Source organism: Notamacropus eugenii, chromosome 2 (genome assembly GCF_028372415.1).
Source record: "Notamacropus eugenii isolate mMacEug1 chromosome 2, mMacEug1.pri_v2, whole genome shotgun sequence".
Taxonomy (NCBI): Eukaryota; Metazoa; Chordata; class Mammalia; order Diprotodontia; family Macropodidae; genus Notamacropus; species Notamacropus eugenii.
Window position 1 is genome coordinate 453,905,259 of NC_092873.1, and position 17,733 is coordinate 453,922,991.

Consider the following 17,733-nt stretch of genomic DNA (forward strand, 5'->3'; position numbering starts at 1 on the left):
ATTGATTATATTTGTTTTTGCAAAAATGAAAGAAATTTTCACTGAACCTAAACTTAAGCATGTTTTCTGTGTCATAGGAAACTTAATGACGTAGCAGATAGAGTTCTGAACTTAGAGTCAGGAAACCTGAGTTCAGATCCAACTTTAGATACTGTCTGTGTGACCCTGGGCAAATTCCTTAACCTATATATGCTTCAGTTTCTGCATCTGTAAAATAAGAAGAAGAATAACACCTAACTTCCTACATTGTTGGGAGAGTAATTTTTTAAGTGCCTGGCAATCCTCAGAGCATTAGGGAAATGCTATCTGTTTTAAAGGTCATGGGAATTACTTTGGATTCTAGGCTTTTGGAGACTGAGGGCACCCTAGAGGTTAACCAGTACTGATTACTACCAAAAATATGAATTCCTACTTAAACATTCCCTTCAAGTTTTAATTCAGCATCTGCTTGATATTTCTAGTAGTAAGTAACATGCCAAATTGGGAAACAAACTGTTTTTTGTGTCTTCTTGTTTCTTGTTCCCAGCAGAAATCTATGTTCCATAGTGGATAGAATACTGGAATTGGGGTCACAAAAATCTGAGTTCAAATTTAGTTTTAGATACTACCTGCATGACCCTAAGCAAGTCATTTAACCTCTATCTGCCTCAGTTTCTTCATATGTGTAATGACAATAATAATAGCACTTACCTGCCAGCATAGCCATGAGGATGAAATGAGATAATATTTGTAAAGCACATTGCAAACCTCAAAGGTCATATAAATGTTGCTTTTGTCATTATTTTTAATCTGAATATTCCAATATTTTGACTTTAAGTGTTGCCAAATCCAAAGGACTTTATTAACCATTGCATTAAGTATTAGGAAAGATCCAAAAGAAGCAAGTTCTGACAGTAAGATACTGATAGTATAGTTAGAAAACAAAACTTAGAAACAAGAAACAACAGCTAAACAATGCAAATGCTATATTGTGAAGTTATCTTTTCTGGAACAATATTTCCATGTTTGGGAAAGATTGGAGATAAGATAGTATAGGTAAGATGAAGAAAATTGTTAGATGATTTCTGCTCCACCAAGCTGATTTGATCTGGTAAACAAAAGGATTCATCACAGGTTCTTGAGGAATGAGGAAATGAATCCACATGAAAACAACGTTTTAGGAGGATCTATTGGACAACATTGAGTAGCAACTTACTACGAAGGAAAACTTAATCAGATGGTATTTAAATGATAGTGAGGAGACAGTTTTGATGTATTGACTTTTGAGGTGAAGGTAGGTAAATAAATTAGAAATGATTTGTACATAAATGTATAAATTAATATTGTACATGTAGGTCTGAGAGTCACAAAATAGAGGTGATAGTTGAAGTAATATGAATGAATCAATCTATTTCTCAAAGAGGCTACATTTTCTGTCCCTTTCATAATTTGGTTGAGCTATATTAAGTGGAAATCAATGTCACAACTATTATTTTAGTTAAATCAAGGTATTTTGGATAACATTTCAGAAACAAAAAATTTTTATTTTGTGTAGAACAAAAAAAGCTACCTTCGATAAAACACATTCATTTTAATGACCTTTGGGAAAAATATTTTCAAAAGTACTTCTTTATGTATACTCCATCTTTGGATTATAGAATGTAATTAGTTTTAATATTATTGTAAGACTGTTTCATATCTAAGGAAATTGAACTGAGTTTCTTCAAACAGTGTGGGAAATTATTTTATGTAAAATTAAAAAGTTATAAGATTCCTTTTTGTGGTTATTGAATTCTTTGGTTTTTTTCTCCCTTTTTCTTCTTTCCCTACAGCATTTTATGAACCATGTCCTACTAATGTGCATGTTGGGTATGCATATTTCTTTCCTAGCTATTATTGAGATAATGGTGTTGTTAGAAACTTATTGTTAGAAACTTTTTCAGCATAAAGCTATTTACTTTCCTCAAATTGACAATATAGACTAAAGCAAGAGTACCTTAGAGTTTCAAATGCTCACTTCCATTTGCAATTTAGAAAACATTTTTAGAGGCTTCGGGAAAGAAGAAAAAAGAAGAAATTGGTATTCTAGGCACAATTGAGTGTTGTCTTCAAATATATTCAACTGATTGTGTGGAGAATAAAAAGGATGGTGAGCCTTACTAATGAACAAATGGCAATTTCTCATATTATTGTTTAGAATTACAAGGACCTCAGAGAATATAATGAGATGGTAGCTAAACTGAAATGAAGTGAGGTTGATGACTGCCTACACAAAATTATATTTGTGCTTTCATTTTGCAAGTCATTTTAAATAGGAGAAAATTTGACCTTCAGGGAACATCAAACATAGCAAATACATTTAAATGGAAAAAAAAAACCCAACATAGTTTTCAACTAAAATGCATTTTTTAATTTTTAAAGCTGAGGGTTTTAATGGCAGCATTTATGTTTGATTACTAATTAAAATCATTACCACAAAGTATTTGCATGAAAATGAGTCAATCTAGGCAGAGACAATGTGACATAGTGAATAAAATAGTGGAATTTATTTAAGAAGACCTAAGCTAAAATCCTTACAGATTCTTGCTAGCTGCGTAACTTAACTGTGATTAATTAAATTATTAATTGTCTCATTTGCTGTGTAATTCAAGGTCTCTGAGCTTTGGAAATCTCTCTACTGAATAAGAGACAAGTTACTATATCAATGAAATGATATTTCTAAATAAGAAGTATTATTTTTTTTCCATAATTTAAAGTCAGATATAGAAACTGCAAAAATCTATGCATTCAGTCTCCACAAGGAAAGAAAAATGCTGGATCAAAACTTCTGGGTAATTCATTCAGGTAACAAACTAATAAGTTTTTATTTTGTACCAGGCACTGTGCTAAGTACTTACAAGACAAGAAGAAAAAGTCCCTGCTCTCAGGGAGATCATAATTTACTAGGGTAGATGATACATAAATAACTAGAGAGTAGATTCAAATAATCTGAAAGGGGAGGCTTTAGCAGATAGGAAGAAGCCTCCTTCAGAAGTTAGCATTTGAACTGTATAAAAGAAAGCCTGGATAGACAAGAAGTGGAGGTGAGGAATCACAGTGTTGAGATTTTGGGGTTCTGGGACCCTGAAATAGTGACATGTATGTTTTACCTGAATGAATTTGACCCAAGCCTTCTTTCAGCCAAGAAAAAAAAAAATTATTAAAAGTCTGTTAGACCCTTGATACTCACTAGTTATGTGACCTTGGACAAGTCACTTAACCCCAATTGCCTCATCCCAGGTCATCTCCAGTCATGCTCATGAATATCTGGTCACTGGATTCAGATGACTCTGGAGGAGAAGTGAAGCTGATGACCTGCACAGCCCTCCCTCACTCAAAAACAAAGTCATGTGCAAGTCTTGTCATTATTTCTCTGATGTCTTTCAGCAACGAAGGACAAACACACATATTGGTCAGACTCTTAAGGAATCTCAGCATTGGCTAGACTCTTAAGGAATCAGCATTTGTGATGCCAATATTGGCAAGTCAAACAGATTGAATCTGAGCACCTTCATGAAAACAAGGTGGATTTTCTATACAGAAAGACTGTGGGAGGGATCTAGGCATGGCTAACTTATCTGGGGTGACAGGAGGAAGGGTCTAAGGAAGATCTTGATGGGAACGACCAATAGGCTGGGGTGACTGTAAGGTAAAAGAAGAGGGCGAAGAACTCCAGGGAGCTGGACCACTTGGTCAGGGAGAACAAGGTCTAGATAGGATAAAGGGTGGGAAGCAACAAAAGGCAATCTAGAGATAACAGACAATGATGGCCTGGGATAAGTTAAGGATAACAGAGAATTGGGCCTAGAAATAATGAAAGATCAGTTGAGTAGATTATAGTCTCAGAGGAACACCAGATTAAGTGGGGAAATTCAAAGAGAGTTCAAGGGGGCTTCCAGGGCCTGCACCCCATCAAGAACATTCTAGATATGGAAGATAGCTAGTGCAAAGTCCAGAGACAGGAAGAAATAGACTACTGTGGTTTTCCTGAAACAAGTAGGCCAGTGTAGTTAGATCTAGGTGAAAGAAGATAGAAGATAGAGAAGCACCAGAAGAGATTTAAATGCAAAAAAACCAGAATTTTATATTGGATTCTGGAGGAAGCCATCACAGCTCATTGAGGAGATGATGTAGTCAGATCTATACTTTAAAAAAATCACCCCAGTGATGTAGTTATTGATACTATCTTGCTGCTGCTTCTTCTGTTTGTTTGTTTGTTTTGGTAATAGAGTACTTGGTAATAGATTCTTCACCTCATGCCTTTGGTGTCCTCCAAAGGAATATGGTATCCATTCACATGCTTTTGCTGCTGTTCAGTCCTTTCGGTTATCTGACTCTTTGTGACCACATCTGAGTTTTCTTGGCAAAGATATTGGAGTGGTTTGTCATTTTCTTTTTCAACTCATTTTACAGATGAGGAAACAGGCAAATATGGTTAAGTGACTTGTTCAAGGTCACAGAGCTAGTAAAAATCTGAGAATGGATTTGAACTCAAGTCTGTCTGACTCCAGGTCCAGTGTTAAAATCACTGCACCACCTAGCTGTCCCTATCCATATCCATTCGTATCAGATAATTTGAGAATCTCCCCAAACCCTCAATATTGTGTCACTTCCAAAGTAAGATAGCCTGTTTATATTTGTCTTAGCTCTTTCAGTCTTTGAGAGAAAACTACACATGTACACACATATACACCCTTATGTGGGCATGTGTATTTGTACATAGTGTATATGCATATATGTATTGTGTATATAGAAACATATACACATCATGCATGCACACAGGTACACATGTATATGTGTGTGCATGTATGTGTATGTCACATGGCTGAATGAAGCAAATTGAAAATATCCAGGCTCAGGAATCTGTCAGTCTGTCTGGATATTTAATTCATTTTAATACACTTTAACCCACTCCCAAACCAACAAGAAGTTCATATCTATATGTTAAATAATATATATCTTGCTCCTATCAGTGTTTTGGTTTTTGGGGCAAACATTATTTGTTTTTCTTAGACTGCACACTGAGAAGAATCTACTTTAAGTCCTTAGCTCTTGGAAACCTAGTCATTTTTCTGGTGTTTTTACCTCATGAGAAGCGTATTTCTCAGTCTCCTATCTCAGCAGGTGTGTAAGGTAGGTGTTGCTTCCTCTGGGTATCCATATTTTCCTCATTAATACAGTCAGACCTAATCAATACTCACTGTATTGTCGTTTCCTGCTGCTCCCACTTCCTACAATAACATGAACCATAAATAAGTGGAAATTGAAGCTGGAAATGGAATTTGGACTGCAGGCTTGTGAGGAAAATATTTTGTGAACTTTGAAGAGTTACTATAAATGTAGTGTTGTTATTATCTTATTCTGATCTTTTTCAATGAGGTGCCTTTTCAACGAGGTTCAAACAGAAACAATCCTGGGGGAAGTCACTGTCATCATCATCCTCAGGATCATAATTAGCATTTCTGTAGCACTATAGGGTTTGCAAGACAGTTCACCATTCTTATGTTATTCCATCTTCTTAGTAACACTGGGATATAGATGCTAATCTCCACTTTACAAATGAGGAAACTGAGTCAGACTGAAGTTAAGTGATTTTTCCAGGGTCGCACAATTGTTGTCAGAGGCAGTATGTGAACTTAGTCCTGACTTCAAGTCCTGTACTACAACCACTGTGTTACATAGCTACCTATTATCACTTTATTTTAAGTATTTTATGGATTGTTGCCCAGCTGGAGAGTGTAATAGCTTTTTATAGTTTGATGTATATCTTAAGATGTAACCTCCTCTTTTATAGATTCATTGAAAGCACCCTCAGTACAACATCAATGGCAGAGAGGACAAAAGAGATAAGTATTTTATCTTGTTCCTATAGGATCTTAATCTCCTTAGGATCATTTATATGAAAGTTTTTTTTCTATCACATGAAGCTTGGAGATTATGAATATTTCAGAAAGCAAAAGCCGATTAAACATATTATTCTTAAAGCTGCATGTTAATTATACAGAGACATTTGGTTTATGATACTGATCCGGTTCCAATATTGGCTGAATTCTCCAAGGTACTTTGAGGTGTGTATTTGTAGTATGAATATTTGTCCATCCATAAACAATAGTGAATTTCTGACATGATTCTAACCACCTGGTCATGTCTTGTTAGTTATTTGTCAGTACCAAAATTTTATAGCTTACGATGATACATCACACTGTCTCCATTTTTTTCCTTACATGATCTGCACATATCACTAAATCAAAATTTCTTAGGGATAATCCTTCAATAATTTATTATGGCAATGACCTGATCCTGAATTGCTATCATAAACTCCTTTCCCACAAACAAATCTGAATGACAGCTATTTTTTGACAAACTTCTTTGTCACCATAATATTGACTGAGTTGATGCGACTGTTGCCCATGGAAAACCTTTTCTTTCCACTCTTCAACTTAGTTGTTTTATAATCTAGAGGCAAGTTTATTTCAGTTTTATTTAACAGATCAGTGGTGTATAGTTCTTATCAGTCTTTTACTTTGTTCCAGTTATGCTTACTTATCCCAAAAATATTCCTCTAATAGGCTTTGTCATATGCTATAAGAATAGTAGACATATCATTTTCCTTAGAATTATAGGTCCTATGTTTTGCTAATATTGTTTGCAAATCTCTCCGCAATAGGAATCATGCACAAGACAAATGTAATTTCAGTTGGATCCCTGCTCTAAGTCATTACGAATGCTAAGAAGGTGAAAATTTTGTGAACTAACAACAGAGAATGTTAATTAATAACCTCTAAGACACTCACTTTGCACCTTTTCTCCTACCACTGCTGCTTCTGACTGAGTTGTAAAAGTTTACCTAATGACTCAACAGATCTCATCTTTCTCCATCCACATACTCACCTCAGCACTACAGAAAAACAAAGAGCCCACTCTGACTGGGACTGGAGAGAAACTGAACTTTGTGTTGCAATAGTACTCAGCTGTAGAACAGCAGAAACTGGGGCAAGATATCATTGTAAGTGTTGTGTGTAGTGCTCTACTGCACCTGAGGGAAAGTGAACAGGCATCCACCTGGTACCAGTCCTATCCCCCAGAAGTCACTAGCATTGGACACTGAGACAAATTACCTAATGTAAGAAGAAGTTACGAAAGGATTAAGGTCCAATCTCCTGGGGGAGAAATGTAATTAAATTGGAGGGAGTAAGAAAATAAGCAACAAGGGCATTTTAGGGAGAAAAAGCATGTGAAATTGTGAAAGATGTGAGGTGGAAGAAAACTCAGTAAAAGACACTGATCATAAGCAGATGAACCACTGGGAGAGTAGAAAGAGTACAAGGAAAGGAAAAAAAATGCTTGATAACTGAAAATAATAATTAAAATGACAAATTCTGTTCTCAAAAAAGAAGATGTATTCCTGTATAAATACAAGAATTAAAAGGGTTAAAGCATATTGGAGAGTATTTGGCTGATTAAGAAAACAATTTTTCGAGATGAGTATATTACACACCAACAGAACTATAAGAAAAGATAGATGAGGACTCTGGGAAACAGATTCCAAGTCTGCTACTGGAGCAGATATAGCAGTTATAGGAGATTTAAGTTATGAAATTTCTTTAGGAGTGCTCTCTCCGCCAAAAGCAGAACAACTAACATCTCAAACTTGCCTTAATAATGATATAGTTCCTGAGAACAACGAAAAGGTAAGTTTGACTTGAGTGTCTCCATATTGCTATAGGGTTAAGATAAAGTTTTCTGTTTGATATTAAAAGCCCATTACAATCTGGCATTTGCCTAACTTTTCAGTCTTATTATCTATTAATTCTTTTCATATATTTCAGACTGAATTTTTTGCTGTTCTGATGTACAAAACTCCATCTCCTAGGTGCCTTTGCACTAACTAGTCTCTATTTCTGGAATGTACTTCTTCCTCACTTATGCCTCTTAGGATGCCTAGAGTTTCAAATCTCATTATGTTCTGGAAGATGTTCTTGTTCAATTATAAGTTACATTACATGGCTTTGGAGTTCCCTTAAGATTCCGAATTTCTGTGATTCTGTGAAGATGGCAAGGAATAGAAATTATTTTATTCTGTCTACATTACCTCTGTCTACTCCTTCCTCTTCTCTCATGTAACATACTCTCCATGTGGAATATATTCTTGAGATCTGATCTAGGCTGGTGCCTGAGGCTCTGGATCTAGACAGTAGTCTACTTTTAAGAGACCTGATGTCTTGAGAATTAGATGATTACAAAAGATTGAGGTATGTATTTGTTTCTAAAGCAGTTTCAGTCATACTGGTGGATTAGGTAGTGTTTCTGCAAATAACAGTGACTGCTGGTTCAAAAAAGGGCATCCAAATCAATTTTCCAGGGAGGGTAGTTATTATTTGACCCACTTTCCTTTGTACCTACATGTAATGTGGTATCAACCCACCAGAGTGTTTACTAGTAATTAGTTTAAGAACTATTTTCTTAGACCATTTAATTACTGAATTCTACGTATACAGTGTCTCTACACATGACTGTCTCTACATTTACCTGACCTCTTAGAGGTAAAGGACTTATTATTTATTTTGTTACTTTTGTTGTTGTCACTTAGATTACATATGGAAGAGTAGATATAGTCATCTTTCATGCATGGTCGTAGTTTCCAGGGCTGCAGGTTTTGGGGTGAGTAAAGCTCCAATCACAGTCCCTGAAAGGATCTGGTGCTGGGGAAGCATGAGTCAAATGACAGTGATATTATTATTTTTCCTTATCTCCCAGGAGAACAAGCAACCACCTTCTATGAAATGAAGACATCTATGAGTGGAAAAGGATACTGACTAATCAAACAGTTGTAGAGTGGGATGATATAAAGAATACTAAATGTGGAGTTAGGAAGACCTAATTTTCTTCAACTGTAAATAAGAGTGAGGGAGGGCTGTGCAAAGTTACCAGCCTCACATTCTGCTCCAGAGCCATCTGGATCCACTGACCAATATTGATCAGGATGACTGGATACAATCATTAAGTGGAGCTTGGGCAGAGTCAACTGCAATTCATGTCATCATTTCCCTGATGTCGTGGTCCTCTCGAAAAGGAAGGACAAACACAACTTATGAGTAGACTGAGCTGCCTGAATGGGGACAGAGTTGGGTAACTCAGCTCCTCCTCTCTCTCTCCCTCTCCTTTTTCTCTCCAAAGGAAGGTAAATTTTGATGGCCAGAAGCTGCCCATTGGGGATTACTATCTAGATTCCTTTCTTTTCTTTCTTTCTGTCTTTTCTTTTCCTTTTCTTTCTTTCTTTTTATTCCTTCCTTCCTTCCTTCCTTCCTTCCTTCCTTCCTTCCTTCCTTCCTTCCTTCCTTCCTTCCTTCTTTCTTCCTTTCTTCCTTCCTTTCTTTTCTTTCTTCCCTCCTTCCATCCTCTCTGTCTCTGTCTCTGTCTCTGTCTCTCTCTCTCTCTTTTCTCTTCACAAAACCTTAAACCCAGTTCACTCTGAAATTCAGAGATTGAACCACAGTAGGTCCCTGTCCAAGCTCCACTTAATAGCTGTATTTTCAGCCCACCTGGCTTCCAGGAAATGTCAATGGTAACTGTTTTCCTTTGGAACCTGAGGGTCTTCCCTTCCAAGCTTGATTTGTTTTCTTTTGAATTAAAGGGGCCATCCCTTCACTAACTTCTAAGAGGCCTGTTCACTGAATGGATATTGCCTCACTCTAAGTGAGTACCTGAATAGGCCTTGGCCTCAAAGGTCCAAAATCTCTAGTTGCATCCTGGGTCTTCTCCAGTCATCCTGATGAATATCTGGTCACTGGATTCAGATGGCTCTGGAGGAGAAGTGAGGCTGGTGACCTTGCACAGCCCTCCCTCACTCAAAACAAAGTCAAGTGCAAGTCATGTCATTATTTCTCTGATGTCATGGTCCTCTTTGAAAATGAAGGACAGATACAACAACAATGAAGTAAGAGTAATTATACTTTTTTACCTACTCAAGGGATTATATGAAGATCAAATAAGACCATGTGAAGAACACTTTGCAAATTTAAGTTGCTATTAGATATTACAGCCTCATGTAAAAATTGACATTTTGGCCTGAATATATAAATATCTTATCTATCTATCTATCTATCTATCTATCTATCTATCTATCTATCTATCTATCTCTATCTATCTACCTATCTATTTATCTATCTATCTATCTATCTACAAATAAATACATATACAGAGAGTATATAGGTACATATTTTGTGGATGCATGCATTCATACAATACACACATATGTATGGACACATGTATGGATAAACATTTGTACATTCATACACAATGTGGACACATATACATATAGTCTCTCAAATATATATGTAGTCCTGCTGCTTTTGGACTCTCCACTTAGACAGAAAATTAGGAGTACAATTATAATTGCTCCAAAGCCTCAGGAAAATTTCTAACATTTAGGCAAAGGTTTGGCTCTCTGCCTTAATTTACATTTATAGTTATTTATGGTTGATTCTTGTCCTTTTGAAGAAAAACCAAATCACACTATTGGAAACATTTAAGCAAAGAAGCAACAGATTGCATTATGGTTTCTTTAGATGGATAATAACTGGGAGAAGTGAGGAAAATATCATACCTTTTCTTGAAATTTCTTCAATCCTTAAATAGGTGGTATTACTTCTGCATCAGCTTGAGTCTTCTTTAAGGTTTCCAAATGGATCTGTTCTTATCTAACCTGCCCACTTTTAAGTGAAGTGTTATAATCAACAGAGCTCTATGCTTACATAAGTATTAAATATATTAAAAGCAATCTATAAGAGATGGATGACCAGTATTTTCACCAGCGTTCAAAAAATATTAAGGACCTTAGAGGAAGGAAGAATTATTTAGTAGAAAGGTAACTATTTTGATTCATGAGACCTGAGTTCAAATACTAGTTTGCTACTTACTTATATGTACTTGGGAAAGTCCATTTATTTCTCTGGGTAAACTGGAAAATAGTTCTTGTCTTATAGATCTGATCTATATTCACATTGATTAAGGCAAAGCTCAACTAAGGCACAAAAGAAAGCTCTTACTTTCTTTGTGTATGCAATTTTTCCATAAAGAGTTAGTGATTATTTTTCTTTAGCAAATCTGAGAAAAGTTACTACAGATGAAAAGATCATATAAAGTGTTCTCAATATCTTAGAGCAGTTTTAAGTGTTGAGCTTCTTCACCAAACCTTTGGGAACAACCTGTATATAATTTTAGTGGAATATCCACTTTACACACCTAGTCACAATCTTATGGAACTTAAATTCAGCATATTATATTTAAAATTCATAATTTGCTATATGAGGTGACATATACAATTATTTTTCTCCTCCTTGAATACAACTATAAATATTTCCCTTCTTTTCAAATAATTTCCAAGAAAGACAAATGAGTACAAAACCTTACCTAATATTTTTCTTATTTTATTAAAAGCAATTAGCTTTTTATTTCTCTATAACCAAAAAGGATATGATTCAGATTAATTACTTATACCCATTAAAAGGTTTTAGAATGAACAGGAGAGCAATCTGAATTTAAATTATTTCTTTGGTAGCTACTCTTAATGGATATTTACTTTTAAAACAGCAACATCCTAGCATTTAAAAACTTTTCATTTTACAAAAAAAAATTAACAAAATGAAAGCACCAAGGATGTTCTAAATGCAAATTGTAGGTCATTTTCTGCCTTTTTCTATGTCCTCAGATAGCTAAAATGAGCACATAGAGATCAGTAACCTCAAAAGATACTTATGTTTATCCAGAGCTTGATGAAAAGTGATTCCTAGGACTTTAAGCATCAGTATGATGGCAAGTAAGACTGAATTTCCACTAAAAATCTTATGAAAGTATGATAGAACATGTGATTAACATTCCAAAAATCTGTACTTCTTGACTTCTGAAGTCATCAAGCTGTCCTTTTTTTAAGCTCTTTGTGACTCAGTTTTACAAATTATGGGCTTAATGGTGTCTCTAATCAGCTTTGATCTTGGTCTAGAAAGACCATTAATCCTAGCACATTGGTTCTTTGTACCATCATTTATTGAGAGGAATACATGATGGCTTCTCTCTTGTTTTTGGATGCTTACTCAACACTGTCTTGGAGGTTGTCCCTAAAGGACCATCCTCCAGATGCTTCTGTTTACTGATGACATTATACTGATGGTGTTAAGAACCAAAACATTTACAGAGCATCCAAAATGTGATCCATATTTACTTAAAAGGATTCATCCTAACAATCCACGAAGGGGAAAAGTGACTGAATGACTAATTTCAAGACTCTCAAGCAATTGAATAAACAAGCCATAAGGCATTTATCTGAATCAAGACTGCAAAAGTACAATGATTTAAGACAAGAAATGAAAAGGTAGAAGAAAGAGGAAAAATTTCCTTAGGAAAATTTTAAAGTTCTTTTAATGACTGATTCCAAGCTTATCTCTGAAGCCTTTTTTTGACTCCCAATAGTTTCCTAATTACTGTTCTGTGACAGGAAATCATAGAATACTATAGTCTCAAAGAATTGAAACTGAAGATCTTTGAAAGGTTAGTGAAGAGGTGGATGGTGGGTATAAGCACGCTTTAGCATGTTATACATGAGCGATTAGGTAGCAGAAGTGGTGGAAAAGAGGACATCAGAGGAATACATGGCAGAGAGAGAGGGAGAGAGAGAGAGAGACACAGGGAGATGGGGGGGGAGAGAGAGAGACAGAGAGACAGGGAGACAGAGAGAGAGAGAGAGAGAGAGAGAGAGAGAGAGAGAGAGAGAGAGAGAGATCTAGGGAGCCCAAGAGAAAGCCAGTCAATCCCTAGTATTTTGGGAGGGTACCTAATAATGGCAAATTTTGGCAGATATGAAGGAGAACTATAGAGAATGGACAGGAATGGCTTAATTATAAATGTCAGATGGAGTACCAGCCCATATTTGAAAAGGCATCCCTTCTGAAGTAGAACCAATCAGAGGTCATCCAGACTTTTCTAGATAACCTCCAGTAAGAGGAATCTCACTATTGCCTAAGGAAGCTGATTCCACTTTTAAACAGGTCCTTGTCTCCTAACTCTCCCCTCCTATATCCAATCTTTCTTCTGACTTCCCTCTCTTTTCCTTCCCTCCTCTTCCCTCTCTTCTTCTCCTCTCTCCTCTCTTCTCCTGGAGTGTCATGCCCTTACCTGAGAGTGGTATGCCCTAAGGAAGCTAAATTTTGATGGCTGAAACCTAGGTAATTAACTTGGGGTTTACTGGCTACATTTCTTTCCTCAAAAACAAGCCATAAACCCAATTCACCCTGGATCTCATTGGTTGGACAACAATAGGTCCTTGTCTTGCCTAAGCACTACTTAATCATTATTTTTGGCCCTTGTGGTTCAGAGTAAATGTAAATAGTAACTGTTCTCTTTTGGCCAGCAACCTTGAGGGTTTTCCCCTCCAAGTTTAATATATATGTTTTTTTTTTTTTTAAATTAAAGGGGCCATCCCTTGACTCATTTCTTGAAGAGATCTAATCACTGAATGGGCGGTGCCTCACTGAAAGTGAAAACTTGAAAACACCTTAGTTTAAAAAAAAGCCAAGGTATCCCACGGCATCTTGGGGCATCTCTAGTTGCCCTGGTCAGATACAGGCCACTGAATCCAGATGGCTCTAGAGGAAAAAGTGAGGCTGGTGATTTTGCCCAGCACTTCCTCCCTCAAATCAAATTTAATTGCAAGTTATGTCATCTGTCTGATGTCATGGTCCTCTTTGAGAATGAAGGACAAATCACACACTACCACACAATATGAACATAAAACATATACATATGTTTACTTATATGTATATCCATATATAAGTATAAAATATATATGTAGTCATACACATATATGTATATATCTAGGTAAGTGAATGTGTGTGTATGTGTGTGAATCTATGAGAGAGAGAGGGAGAGAGAGAGAGAGAGAAATCTAGTGTAATGAATAGAGAATTAACCTATTAACCTTGAAGTCAACAAGAGCTGGGATTTCCAAGCCCTGCTCTCACACATACTGGTTGTTTGATTCAAGTAAATTCACTTAAACTCTTGATGACACAGTCATATTCTAAGATTACAAATTTCAGAGCAGATGACAATTTGCATTTGTTGAGCAAGTTTCCCTCGTAAATGAAATCATAGGTTAGGTTAAATTTTATATGACAAAAATAATGATTATATACAACAGTATAACAAAATGCAACATTAAAATAACAATAAAATATATATTTACATTCATAGTGTGTATATATGTATATACATACATATGTATATATACATACATATATACATATGTGTATACACACACATCCGTGGAGGCAATATGATGGAAGTGTTAGATTAAACTTTAAGAATATTTCATTTTGAATTCTTTCTCCTATGCTTAATAACTGTGTCACTTTAGGAAACTTACTTAACCTCTTTTAGTCTCAGTTTCCTCATCTATGAAAGGTAATAGTATCTGGGGTACATAACTAACAGGGTCATTTTAAGGATTAAATGCAATACTATATATCAAACTCTTTGCAAACCTTAAAGGACTGAATCAAATATTTTTACCATTCTCTATATAAGAAAATTTATACTGTATTTAATTTTGTGCATATATTCATGTATATGCTATACATATGATTTTTAAAAAATCCACTAGATTGAAAATAATAAATTAAAATTGCATAATTATTCTCTAATTCTAATTTAGGAATATATCAATAATGAAGCAGGAAAAGAAAGGTTAAAAACTATCAAGGGAAAAATATCTACACACTGCATGACACATCTTTTAAATTAGCTTTTGAAGTTATTTTCCATAATCAGACAATCAGTATGTTTAAAACAAAACAGCCAGAAAATCAAATGCAAATTCCCCATAAAACTCTGATTTACATAACTTATTTGGACTGTGTTCTCACAGAGTAATCCCTGGAACTATTTTTTGGAGTGTGCATTTATCACTGTCATATAGTCTATTCTGTACATCAGTTCACTACCCACTAAATGGAAATGTATAGTATGCTATGTACCTAAAAGCAATCCTAAGGGAAGTAATAATATTCTGAAATGAAAGCCAATAAAATCGTATATATGCCTTATTGAATTTATCAAAAATACAGAAGAGGTTTGACCCAAGGCTTGCAAAACTAAATTGCATTTAAATTGCGAAATGTATGCTTCCTGTAAATTCACACAGACTATAATATTCTGAAAGAACCCCAGAAGTTATCTAGTGTCACCTGTGTCTGAAGAGGAAGTCTTTCTACAATAGCAACTGATCGCAGACTCTCTAAGTTGTAATACAACTTAGAAGTCCAACACATAGCTGTATCAACTCCACAGTATCCCTAACAAGGGGCAATGCATACTTCAAAGGAGGTACATCAGTATTGGGGAGGCCCCTGCCTCTCAAGGGAAAGCATTGCAGTCACAGATTAAGATTGCATTCATTTATTTGACTGCCTTCCCACACTGTTTTCGCATATTGAACTTGAAATTCCCTGTAGTTATCCCTTCAACATCGCAGGGGTTGGGGACTTGGTGCTCCCTGTGATCTGGAAAATTCATGTAAACTAATTTGGCCCCAAGAAGAAGTCTGAATTATTATGATATTAAAAAATAAAATCTTGATATTATGCAATAAAATGCAAATATTTTAAGCATTTCTCAATTTCAAAATTTTTTCTGTGTCATCTGCTGGCCTTTCCATGTTGTTATGGCTTCTGCAATGATCTCCTAAAATTTCCATTTGATTTGTTTGTGCCCACCTGCAACAAATTGAAACCATGATGGGGAAGTCACCATGTGGAAGGGATAACTGTAAATAAGACTAAGCATCTAAATGGAGCAGCGGATAGAGTGCTAGACCTGGAGTCAGCAGTGCTAGCAACTAAGTTCAAATCTGGCCTCAGCCAATCATTAGCTATGTGATCTTGACAAAATCACTCCACCTCCATGTTTTCTCAGGCAGGATGAAGAAAATAGAAACATTTACTGCCTTTATCCCAGACTCATCATCCTTCAAGATCATATCAACTTTGAAATTTACTTCCCATCAGTATTCCTTGAATCTGAGGCTCCTCCCTCACTCTGATTGGAGAGTCCTCCCCCACCTCAGCCTACTCCAACTTTGTGTCCTCCTTTGTTTCCTCCCCACTACCTTTTCTGTTTCTTTTATATAAGAGAAGTGAGGCTGGTGACCTGCACAGCCCTCCCTCACTCAAAACAAAGTCAAGTGCAAGTCATGTCATCATTTCTCTGATGGCATGGTCTTCTTTGGCAACGAAGGATGAACACAACAACAATGCAGTTTTCCTCCATTAGATTGTGAGCTCCTTGAAGGCAGGGACTATCTTTTGTTTTTCTTTGAGACCTTTGCAGTTAGCACATTGCCTGTAGTAGGTGTTTAATAAAACGTTTAGTGACTGAGTTGTTGTGAGGAAAAATATCATATTTTTACATACTTTGCAAACCTTAAGTTACTATATGAATTCTAGCTATTATTAAGAGTCTCAGCTTTATTATATAAACTGTTGTATAACTAAATCTTCCCCATTCTCTACTCATACAACCGATGCTTTTAATTCAAGTTTTTGGCTTGAATTTATACCTATTCCTATTAAATTCATCCAATAGAATGTATATTCCTTGAGATCAGGAAACATTTTGTTTTATCTCTCTATTCCCATTGACTGAAAGAGTGACTGATTTTGCATATATATATGCATATATATATGTATATATCTTTTCCAAGTTTTTAATTAAATCAAAAACTCCAGTGAGGAAACTTCCTGTACTAAGTAATATCTGCATCAGTTCTTCTCCTTCCAGCCTTAGTGAATACCGGGGGAACTGAGATATTACATGACCTGGAAAAGATCATAAAGCCAGAAAGCATCAGATGTGGAAATTGAATGCATGTCTTCCTGACTCTCAGATCAGCTTTCTTTTAATGGCACCATACCACCTCCCACAGAAGGTAATTAATAAATTTTTGTCAAATGTGTTAAATTTGACTCCATCATTCTATCATGTGGATAGCTTTTGGAACCCTATCAATTCTTGATACCCTCTTCATTTTGTATCATTTGAAAATTTAATAAAATTGCCATTGGTCCCATCACATCCAAGTCATTGATGAGCATCTGAAATAGCAGAGAATCTAGGATTGATCCTTGGGAGACACCATTAACATTAGAGAACTTCTTTAAGCCTGATGGTGCTCCATTGATCACTGCTCTTTTGAATCATTCATTCATCCAGTTCTACCTCTAACTAAATTCACTTTTCTAGCTGATATCCCTCTAACTTGTTTATAGATATATCAAATACTTTCCCAAAATCAAGTAATCTAGACATAATATTTCTGTTATCTAAATGGTATGAGCTTACTCTGTATCATCACATATTCTCATTCTAGTCCTTGATGAACAGCATTTTAATTTCTAAACCTACACAAACTGTTCCTTGTGTAATATATGTAGTATTTTCTTAGGAAATAAAATTGATTTTATTGACATACAGTTAAAAATAAAATTCCTTTCCTTTTTGTTTTTTTGAAAATTGGCATAATTGTTCTCCTCTAGTCTAGTAATACTTGTTTTCTGTAATTTTTCAAAAATATTATAAGATGATACAGTAGAGAGCTAGACTTGGTTTCATCAAGACCTGAATTTGAATCCTGCCTCAGATAATTATTAGCTTTTTGATCTTAGT

The 17,733-nt window shown here is 35.5% G+C and overlaps 1 long non-coding RNA gene across 2 annotated transcripts in view; it reads left to right on the forward strand.

Moving 5' to 3' along the window:
- The window catches only part of LOC140529589 (uncharacterized), a 56,367-nt gene extending 38,905 nt beyond the window's left edge, over nt 1-17,462 (forward strand). For both annotated transcript variants that reach the window (XR_011975605.1, XR_011975604.1), the window contains exons 3-4: nt 5,813-7,709; nt 16,849-17,462. This is a non-coding gene — a long non-coding RNA (uncharacterized lncRNA). The remainder of the gene's footprint in view (nt 1-5,812; nt 7,710-16,848) is intronic.
- The last annotated feature ends 271 nt before the right edge of the window (nt 17,463-17,733 follow it).